The sequence below is a fragment of the Cyanistes caeruleus genome, chromosome 11, assembly GCF_971803275.1.
Source record: "Cyanistes caeruleus chromosome 11, bCyaCae1.hap1.1, whole genome shotgun sequence".
In the NCBI taxonomy this organism is placed as follows: Eukaryota; Metazoa; Chordata; class Aves; order Passeriformes; family Paridae; genus Cyanistes; species Cyanistes caeruleus.
Window position 1 is genome coordinate 10,272,036 of NC_141711.1, and position 9,944 is coordinate 10,281,979.

A 9,944-nucleotide genomic window follows, 5' to 3' on the forward strand; every position below is an offset into this window, starting at 1 on the left:
CCATCCTCTGCTGCAGCTACCTGTGTATAGATGTTTTTGCCTGTGAAGATCTCAATTATTGGGGGCATGCTGGACTAATGCTTTATTATCTCTGTAGTCTGAAAGCTCTTCCTAAGCTGAAGCCAAGCTTCCCATGTTTTTCAGCATTTCAACATAGATAATTAAACTAATGCATTAATGAACAACGAAATAGAGAAAAAAATAATCCTAAAGGATGTTTAAGTGGACAAGGGAGGAGGAGGGAGGTTGCAGTTTATCTGCAGACATAATGAGATTCTGACAGTGAGAAGATAGTGACTGTCTATAGTATTAAAGAGACATTTTAGGAAGTGCTCTCTTTGTGGAAGGTTGGAACCTTTTTTTTAAGTTACTTTGCTTGGAAAATCTGCAAGTGACTTTGAGGGCTCTTCCAGTTCAAGTTAATGAAGTATATTTGATTATATAGCAATTTGAAAAGGAAGTAGAGCTTCAGCAGGATCCTTTTTGCACCCGAACACAAGACTCTCTCTCTGCTACTTGTGACGTGGTATTTGTTCAATTAACATGATAGTCCCTTATAGATGGAAAGGAAGTTGTTTTAAAGTTCATTCCCAGGCAGTTTTCTGGAAGGGTGCAAATTCTTCAGAAGCTCATTAAATTATTACCTTCATCCTGGAGTACACACTGCAGAACATTTACCCCTGGTCTTAATGTCACCGAAAATTCAGTCTGATTCTTGCAGGGCAGGTCCTGGGATGTAACATACTACTGACAGTGCTGCCACAGGCTCCACATTCCCCACAAATATCGAAAGCTCAGGGCTCACATACTTAGTATGGCTCCCATTACTTCAAACAGCCTTGCTGCCAGGTCAGGGCTTCCAGGCAGTGCCCATTCACCAGTGTCTTGAGGCACAGGAGAACATTAAACACATGGTGCTCAGCAGATTGGTTCCCCTTAGCAGCTTGGCTCTCTACACAGAGAAACCTGTTTGTCTGTCATTTCAAGGACTCTGTTTTTTTTTTTGCTTAGCACACAGATACATAAATAGATCTTGTCTTAAGATATCAAAGCTGGTTTGGGTCCTATTTGTGGTAGAAGTTAGCTGCTAATGGAATGAAAATCCATAAATGTTGTCAGCAGCTTTTATCACCCAAATGTTTAAGAAAGCTTTACCACAGACTGTGCTCAGTTATTAACTGCAATTATTCTGGTACTATACATGAGAAGACTGAGACACAGGAGACTTAAAATGCTGCTCAAACTAGCAGCACACACAAATGTAAGTTTTGCTTTGCCCCCTCCAAAGCTGCTTTTTCAACAGCTGTGCTGTGCTGCCTCTGAAGTGCCCAGCACTGCCAGTATCCTTCAGAATCATATCAAAGCTTTTGGTAAACAGATTGAAGAGCTACTTAGCACATATCATGTGCTATGGCTGCTCATTGTTCCTGAACCAGAAGGGCTCTGCATTTAACATAAACCTCTCACTGCTGAGACAGGCAAGCAATGGTTCTCCCTATGGCCAGGGGTGTAGGGGATTGAGTAATATTGTAGGTACAGGCTCCTGAAAAGCCAAGGCATGTGATGGCTACTCTCAGCATGCTGGAATGAGGCTTGGATGCAGCACGTGGGTTGTACACCCATGGGCAGGCCTCTCTCCAACCATGCACTTCTTGCATTCAGGAACTGAGAATTTCCCTGCACCAAATGAGTGGTGACACACAAGCAAGGACGTGCAGCCTTTTCCCTTTGTCCAGGTTGCAAATTAAAGGAAAAAAACAAGATTTCCTAGAATTATGTTTGTCTCTGGTGTTGAAATGTTACACATATACACACTTGCCCATAATCAGAATTCTAAACTACTTTGACAGAGTATCTGAGCTTGCCTTATCAGGATGGGATCTCTTTGCATGGTGGGGAATATGAACACTCCAGATTAGAATCGGAGTCTGGAAAGATGTTCATTATTAGGGAGAAGGGACTGGAGAACAAGAGGTTAGAGAATAATGAAAAGTGATACAATCTAGACGTTATGGAGCTTTTTTTCTACTTGGAATCTTCTACAGATATGTCCATAGCTTTGTGTGAGTTAATTAAAGCTCCTTGTGCCTCAGTTTCCTTGATGCACCACAAGAGCAATGCAGCCTAAGTTGGAAAGGGAGATCTATGTGTATGTTTTAGCCAAGTATCCCCAAAGTCTCTCACAAATAGAAAGTCAGTTTCAAAACAAGCTCAGCTGGACAGAGTAGAAGGAAACGCACAGAAATAGTGTCTCCTGCTCCTGGAATGTACCCATGTCTGGGACTGAATGTTACAGCAGTGCTTTTTTCACAGCCTGGCACAGCAGTTCACAGCAGGGTAGAGAGATCATGCACTGCATACCTTTGAAGAAGAAATGGTGATGCAAATTTGAAGAGTGTAATCTACCCAGGTTGGAACTCAGAGATTATCTGCATAAGGAACTTCTTTCCTTCAGTTTGCAGCCATGTTTGACAGCCTTTCTCTCACAATGCCTTTTGCCTTTGTGCTGTGGTGGCAGGAGACTGATTGCAGAGACTGTGAGGTGTTGGCAGGGCAGCTCCAGAAGCATCTGTGAGTGTCTGCCTGCAGCCAGCTGTTTTCTGCACATGGGCACTGCAGCTACTGTATCACCTCACTGCTTGGAGCTACTGAAAAATATGTACTCAAACCTACTTTGAAGTGGGCATCCCCCAGAAGATCTTATGCAATGTTTCTAAACTTGATGTTTAGGTGGGAACATGCCCTTGAATTTCGCCTCAAAAGGCAGAATTGATCTTACTACAGGATCACAGAACAGGGCTCATGTGGTACTGATGGCTGCAGCACAAAGCACCAATTCTCTTTCAAATGTAAAATAACAACTCAGCAAAACCTTGAAAATGACTGTCTTCCTCTCCTCTTGACTGTACAGTTCTAAGTCTGGATCTTCTGACAAGTTGACAATAAACTATCCCCTCTCTAAGCAGTAAACAATTATGCTATGGGGCTCCACTCTGTGGAGGATTGGACCTGGAAAATGATAAGTATTGTAGCTAATGCTCAAATAGAGCTAAACAAGTCCCCAAACCTAATACTACCAGGGTTAATCTGCCAGGAACACTTTCCATTAAATATAGAAACCACTTTTCCATCTCACAAGCCAGTTATAAATAAATACCTTTTCCTTTTTTTTTTTTTTATTTTTTATTTTTTTTTTATTTCAAGAGAGCCTGGCACAGCCCCAGCGAGCCTGATCAGCCTCTGTTGTGGAGCTGAGTAACAGGCAGCTGCAAACCTACTAAATATGTGCCCAGGCTGACACTCTGCAGCCCAGCTGCACAGCAGGGACACAGTTTTCCCCCTCATTTCTCTTTGCCTGTGGGTGACGTGCTCTGAACTGGGCTGCAGTGACTAAGGATGAGCAACATCCCTTTCTCCTGCCAGTGGAAAACACATTGATGAGGGAAAAGGAACTGGGTGCTTTGCTTGGTGTGTGGGAGAAAAAGGAGAAAAGTCATGACTGAAATAGAACTGAAAGTGCTGAAAAAGTTGTTGCTGTTGGTTTTCAGTGAGGAGAGTTTGTTAGATTAGGACTTGCACAAATAAATGATACCCTGAGCAAGGGTTTGCAGGTGTGCAGGCCTGCAGCCAGGGAAGCACCATGTAAGAGCATGGTAACTAATGGGGAGAAAAACCTCTCAGTATCTGCACTTTGAAGGGGACTGGGTCTGCTTCCATAATCTGCCTTTTTGGGCCTAATAACAGCAGCATTGGGACATGCATGTAACATTTGTCAACTTTTCAGAATACTACTTAACAAATAAATCTTTTGAGGAAGCTCATAAATTGCTCAAGGATCTTGGAGGAAATATGACTCTGTTATTTTCATGCTGCTGAAACGTCTTCCCTGCCACCCAACCCAGAAGCAGATTCTGCTCTTGGAAGGTGATCTGTGACATTTGTGTGTGCCTGTCCCTTGTCAGTGGTGGCACACTGGTCCCCCAGGTGACCAAGGGCTGGCTGAGTAAAGAGCACGGTGTTGCCAGAGGTGTGTGCCCAGACCCTGGTGCCACCCATGGCTTCCCAAAGGTCTAAGTGCTGTCTTGTGGGAGTTTTGCATTGAGATGTCTGGGGATTAAAATACGTTTGCATAATAACTACGAGCAGTTTACATATTCATTTGGCAAGTCTTGAGACAGGGTACACAAAATGTACCTGCCTTGTTAGACAGTTCCTTTGAAAAGGTGCCCCTGAAAGCCTATGGCTATAACTATGCTTTTTAAAAGCCTGTTTTTGGTAATGAATGCATCCACACTCAGACTTCATAGTCCTCTTTACACCCTGAGTTTTCTGCTAAGACTGCCAAGCTTGAGGTCATTTCTTATGGTGGTCTTTGGGACACTTTCAGTGCATATTTTGTTTTGCTAAACAATATTGTTTGGACTTCCCAGATCCTTTCTCAAGAAAGCTTCAGCTTTTCTGGAATGGCTTCAGAGAGGAAAGTTTGTTGCTATTTGCAGCAGCAAACAGCTAAGAAATCAAAGGCAACAATTCATAATACAGATCAGCAAAAGGTAAGAATGAAACTGTTTCCTGAGGAAATATCATAACAAACCAGAACGACATTTCAAAATGATCATTTTAAAGTCACTTAATAAAATTCATTTCAGTACAGCTGTGCCCTAAGGAATAAGTGTCTATATTTAATTCCTCTTAAGCAAGAGGCATTTATCTGTAGGGAAAGGTTGCTTTGTTCATCTTCCTTGGGGGCAGTGACACAGCTCCAAATATATTCAATAGTATCCAAGTTTCTGCAAAACTGAGTGGTTTTGAAAGATGGTTTATTTTAAGAACTATAAAAAAAAAAAAATTGAGTAGAAGGATCACTGCCTTACTTTAAGGCATCTGTTCCAAACATAACTGAATGGAAGAAATGATGTTCTTGTTACCTACATTTGGAGCTGCCACATCGCAGCAGAAAGATTTCCTACTGCCGCCTCCATCATACTCAAGCACCCAAAAAATCTATTTTGAGGCTGTCCTATACCAGGGCACTGCAAGTGTAAGTATTCATTAATGGTTCTGCAAGGTATCTTGAAGTGATCACTTCAAGCTGGGAAACAGAAATACTGAGTACAGCTTTTACCTCATACACTTGTGTGAGCTACAGGGAACTAATTGTAGTGCTTGGCATAAATACAGCCATCTTGTTTCTTAGCAAAGGTGCAGTTATGCTAAATTAAACATGCTGAGATGACTAAGAATAATTACTCATCGTGCTATCTTACTGAATTTTCAGGGGTCAGATGACCCCCTTTTTAACACTGAAAATAGCATTAACTGAACAGAGCATGTTTGGTGCTGCCATGAGTAAACCTGGGAGATGAAGCAGACTGAGTAACTACCTATTACTAACCAGAAAGAAACTCTGCCCATGGCAAGGGGGTTGGAAATAGATGATCTTAATGATTCCTTCCAACTCCAACTATTCTGTGATTCTGTGAAAACACTGATTTTATTTTTCTTCTCTTACTCAGTAGCCTGAGCTGTCAGTGGTGATGAGAAATGTACCCTGCAGGGGCAGCAAAGCACAGGTATGTTCCAGGAGAATGGAGAAAAGGCTGTGCTGTGTGTCACTGCTTGTGACAGCGTTATTAGTCAAAATAATGGAAGAGCTCAGAGGTGACTCATGAGTGAAAATAACTGAGTAATTAACACCAGTGAACATTGATTTAGGAAAAACGGGTCCCTTCAAATTAATCCAGTTAGGCTGACGGGTTACAGGCAGAGATCTGTTATTGATGGGCTGAAGTGACACTGTAACACAGTGACAGTCTCCTGCTGCACAGGCAAACAACCAGCACTTTAGTCATGAAAATATGTGCCAGTATTTAAAGGTCTAGCAGGGCTAAAATGGTCACTGGTTTGACAAACAAAGTCTGCTGCCCGTGCAGATAGTTTGATTCTGTCTAGACTCAGCACTACTGGACAATAGTGGGCCCCATTGTTTTGCACACTATTTGGAAAGTTAGTTAAGTGAGGGAAGTTTTGGGGAGACCCACATGAGTGAGTGGAAGCTAAACTGCTTGTCCTAATGTGAGGGACTCAAGGAGAATGACAACAAGGGAAAAGGCAGCTTGGAAATGAGCTTATACAGTCATAAAGTTGTAATTGCATTCAGGGGCTGAGAGCTGAAATGGCTCAAATTTAGCCTCATAAAGACATTCTAACAGAATTTCTAACAGAAATGCTCCAGTGCAACCAGGAGCTAATTAAAGACATGTTGTGTGCTTTGAGTCACACAGGACACTGGTCCTCTCTTGCCTTGCAGGATAGCAACCATAGATGGGCTGAAATATCAGAGCTCCAGTCTGGGATCTGAGCCTCGTAATCAGATTGGTGAGGCTTGGGTGAAATAAAATACAAAATGAATACATTATAATCAGTTTGTTCCTCCCATTTTGCTTCAGGGCACTAACTGTGGGAAAATCACAAAGTGCTTGAATTCATCCCAAGCTCGGGCAGTAGCCCACATCTCAGAGGCAAGATGGCATATGAAACATTTCCTGTTTCCAAGCTTTTCCTGAGGGGCTACCAAGTGCCTCTTTCCTGCAGCCCCATAAGCTGTGCTGCTAATTCTGCATGGGAAGCACCTCAGAGCTTGGTGAGGAAGGACAGATTCCCTAATGCCTCTCTGTGTTTTCCTTACTGCATTGCTCATGCTACTTCAGAGAGCCCGGTGATGTAAACATACCCAGATGTGTGAAACATGCCCTTGGCCTCATCTGCCACGCTCTGGGAGTGCTGTGAAGCATTTCCATCCAGGGTTACCAGTTCCTGTGGGAAGGGGGCTGTTTGGAGAATAATACCCACGTATGCAAGGGCCTGGGTTTGTGTCCTTGGAATGAGACAGCTGGATCCCATCCCTGGCTCACACCAGCATTTTCTGTTGTGTGGTGGCACTGGCACCATGAAATGTCAGGTCTCAAAATGGAAATGGCTGGCATTGTTTAGGACTTATTCCAGCAAATGCCTTTTGGATAGAAGCACTCTTTTGCTGCCCCTTCTCTGTGACCTCGTGAGGAGAAGTATCTAAAATAGGTCATTGTTATGCATGGAGAGAACCCTGTTCCCTAAGCTCCCTTGGTTTCCAAGTAAACGAGCTTTGGAGGTAAGTTAGCAAAAGAGGCTGATTCATTAGCAGCAAGGGAAATCTGTGTGTTGGAGGGGAGCCCAGCTGCCCAGAGGGATTTACGTAGTGACATGCTTCTCAAATCTTTATAGAACAAGCTGAGTGATACACACAGGGGCTTGAACTGTATCACAATCACATGCTTGCTAGGCTCAGCTCTTATCTCATGGGTTTCTCTGGAGAGTATCAGTTGCTCCAGTCCTTCACAGGGCTTTAAATTTGTAAGGGAAGAAGTCACAGCGAGGTGTCCTCTAATGTGAGAAAATTCTCTATCTGTTTTCTTTTCCAAATTAGGTCACCTTGTACGGCAGTTCTGGATGGAGTTTGTCCCCGCAGTTATAGAGGCTGTAAATAACATAGGTATTACAACATGTTTGACAGGATTTCATTGCACCATCACTACTCTATCCGAATATCATATCTCAAATTAATAACAAATTAATTTTATCTGCTGCAAGACCCCAACTGTCACCCTCCTGTCCGGAATGAGATAATTTTGGGCAGTTACTTGCTTAGAGGAGGAATGGGGTCAGCACATTCTTCTGGCATCGTTACCGAGGGCAGGCTTGTGCACAGGGATGAGTGCTCCCCTTTGTCCAGTCACACGGAGTTCAGGGAGGAGAATTCAGTCTCTCTGGAGCATCTTCCGCCTCTTTGTTGGCGTGTCAAGCACTGGTGCCAATTAGTGCCAATGATGAGAAGGGCACTCATCCACAAGATCAGAAGCAGAAATACACAAACTGCTCTCACAGAGGACGCTGAGCAGCTGTCGGATTATAAAGATCTCTGGCCCCTCCTGACCTGGGCCAGATTTGAACCATTGACCTAGAAGCGAAAAGCTTGAAATCCCTGCACAAGCCACAGGATAAACAGGACCTGCAGAGCCTCATTCGCATTCAGTTGCTGCCATCTAATGGCAGATGGGGAGCGTAAAAGGCCTCAAGCAATAGAAAGCGACATAAATCTCACCCTTGGGACTCCAATAGGTGGTAGAACCTGCAGGGATGGTTCTCATCAGAGTGCTGGGGAAGTGTGGAGATTTAGGCTAGCTTTATTCCTCTAAAGAACAGTTTGACAAAGGGCTGCTGTGCTGCAGCTCAGCACAAAAGGGTCCCACTATAAACACCAGGTTTTGCTCTTCTCTGCTGGGTTGTTTCCATACAGGAAACCTGAGGGAAAGTCTGTGATTGTAGCCTGGCTTAACAACAACTGTCCCGAATGCAATGGCAACTGAGCGGTGAGCGCCTATAACAAGGGGAGGTGAGGAGAAAAGAAGGTAGGAGATGGCACTTTTAATTTTTCTTGGTACCACTGGTGCACATAAAACATCTGGGCTTCCCAGAACTTTGTATGAGAAGGAGAAGGAGGTGGAGATTAGAACAAAATTAACCCAACTACCTAGAAATTATTTGGCTTGGCCTAGCAGACAATGAAGCTCACTTTCCTTCAAATCTTACATGAAAGAAAATAAGAGATCTCTTCTTCTCTCCCTTTACTGGCTCCAGGAAGTTCCTACTGTTTTCTGTCTCTAAACCCTTAGATCTATTATGTAAAAAGTATTGATCATGTATCAGTTTTGCACTGCCTGTTTCTGTCCATGCACATATCTCCAAATAATTCTTTTAAGCCATGCTAGCTTTCTCACAGGGGAGAAAGGCTGGAGAATGCATATTCCTTTATGCATCCCTGAGCTGCAGCTGGGGGTGTCCAGAGGCATGTCCCATGAGGGGAATGAAGCCTCGTGAGCCATGCAGCAGTCTCCAGCAGCCTTAACACAGCCCCACTGGTGACATGGGAGCTTGCTTGGCCCAGCAGTCCAACTAAGTCTGTGACCAGGGCTAACTGAAGTAATAAAGCAAGATTTGTATTTGAGAAGTGTCTCCAGTAGTTCCTAGTCACCCCAGAAATGCCATTTTATAGGGGAAAACAGTGAAGGAAAAAAAAAATAAAAATCACATCTTCAGACAGAATACTGAAGAAAGCTGTAAAATTCCACTCTTCTTGGCTGAGGGAATAGGTGCTGGAAAGAAAGTCCAGTTGTCCAGAAGCAACAACAAAGGGAATACCAATCTTATTCTTTTTTCCCCTGCTGAAAGAAACAGTCTTCAAAAGCACTGTGGGGAGAAACAGAAATGAGTGTATTGAGTCCTCACCTTGTGACTGCTGGTGCTACCTGCACATCTGTGAGAGAGCATTGGAAAGCAGCACATGTGAATTGTAACTCGGGGGGAGATAAAACATTTTAGCATGAGGATGCTCAGCTTTGTGCCGACAGGCACTTCCCAGGCTGCAAGGAGCAGCTGGGCTATCCTATCTGAAGGGTCACCAGAGCTCTGTTTGCAATCAAGGTCCAGCCACCGATCCCTTACGTCAAAGCCAGGATCTATCCAAACAGTGTCGCTGCACTTCCGAGAAAGTGCAGCTTTGTGCCGCTGCTGAAAGGCAGCCTACTCAAATATACACCCACTGGGGATGCTCTGGGGACTGCAGCTGCCACATCAGGTCATGGCACATGAGCCACACAGGCCCTCTGCACACACCGTGCGCTCCGGCAGGGAGCTGGGAGCTCTTGTGGCTGCTGCTCAGACACAGGTGTGACATCCCTTGCAGAACAGTGACATTTCTGAGCTGGAAGCATCACCAAAATGCCCTTGTCAGTCAAGTTCCCCAGGAGACTTTGTGCTTGCTCCCTAGATATTTTTCTTTGCAGCGCAGTGGTAAAATGATAGGAGAATACACTTAACAGGTCTAAAACTGTCTTGGCAACGTTGTT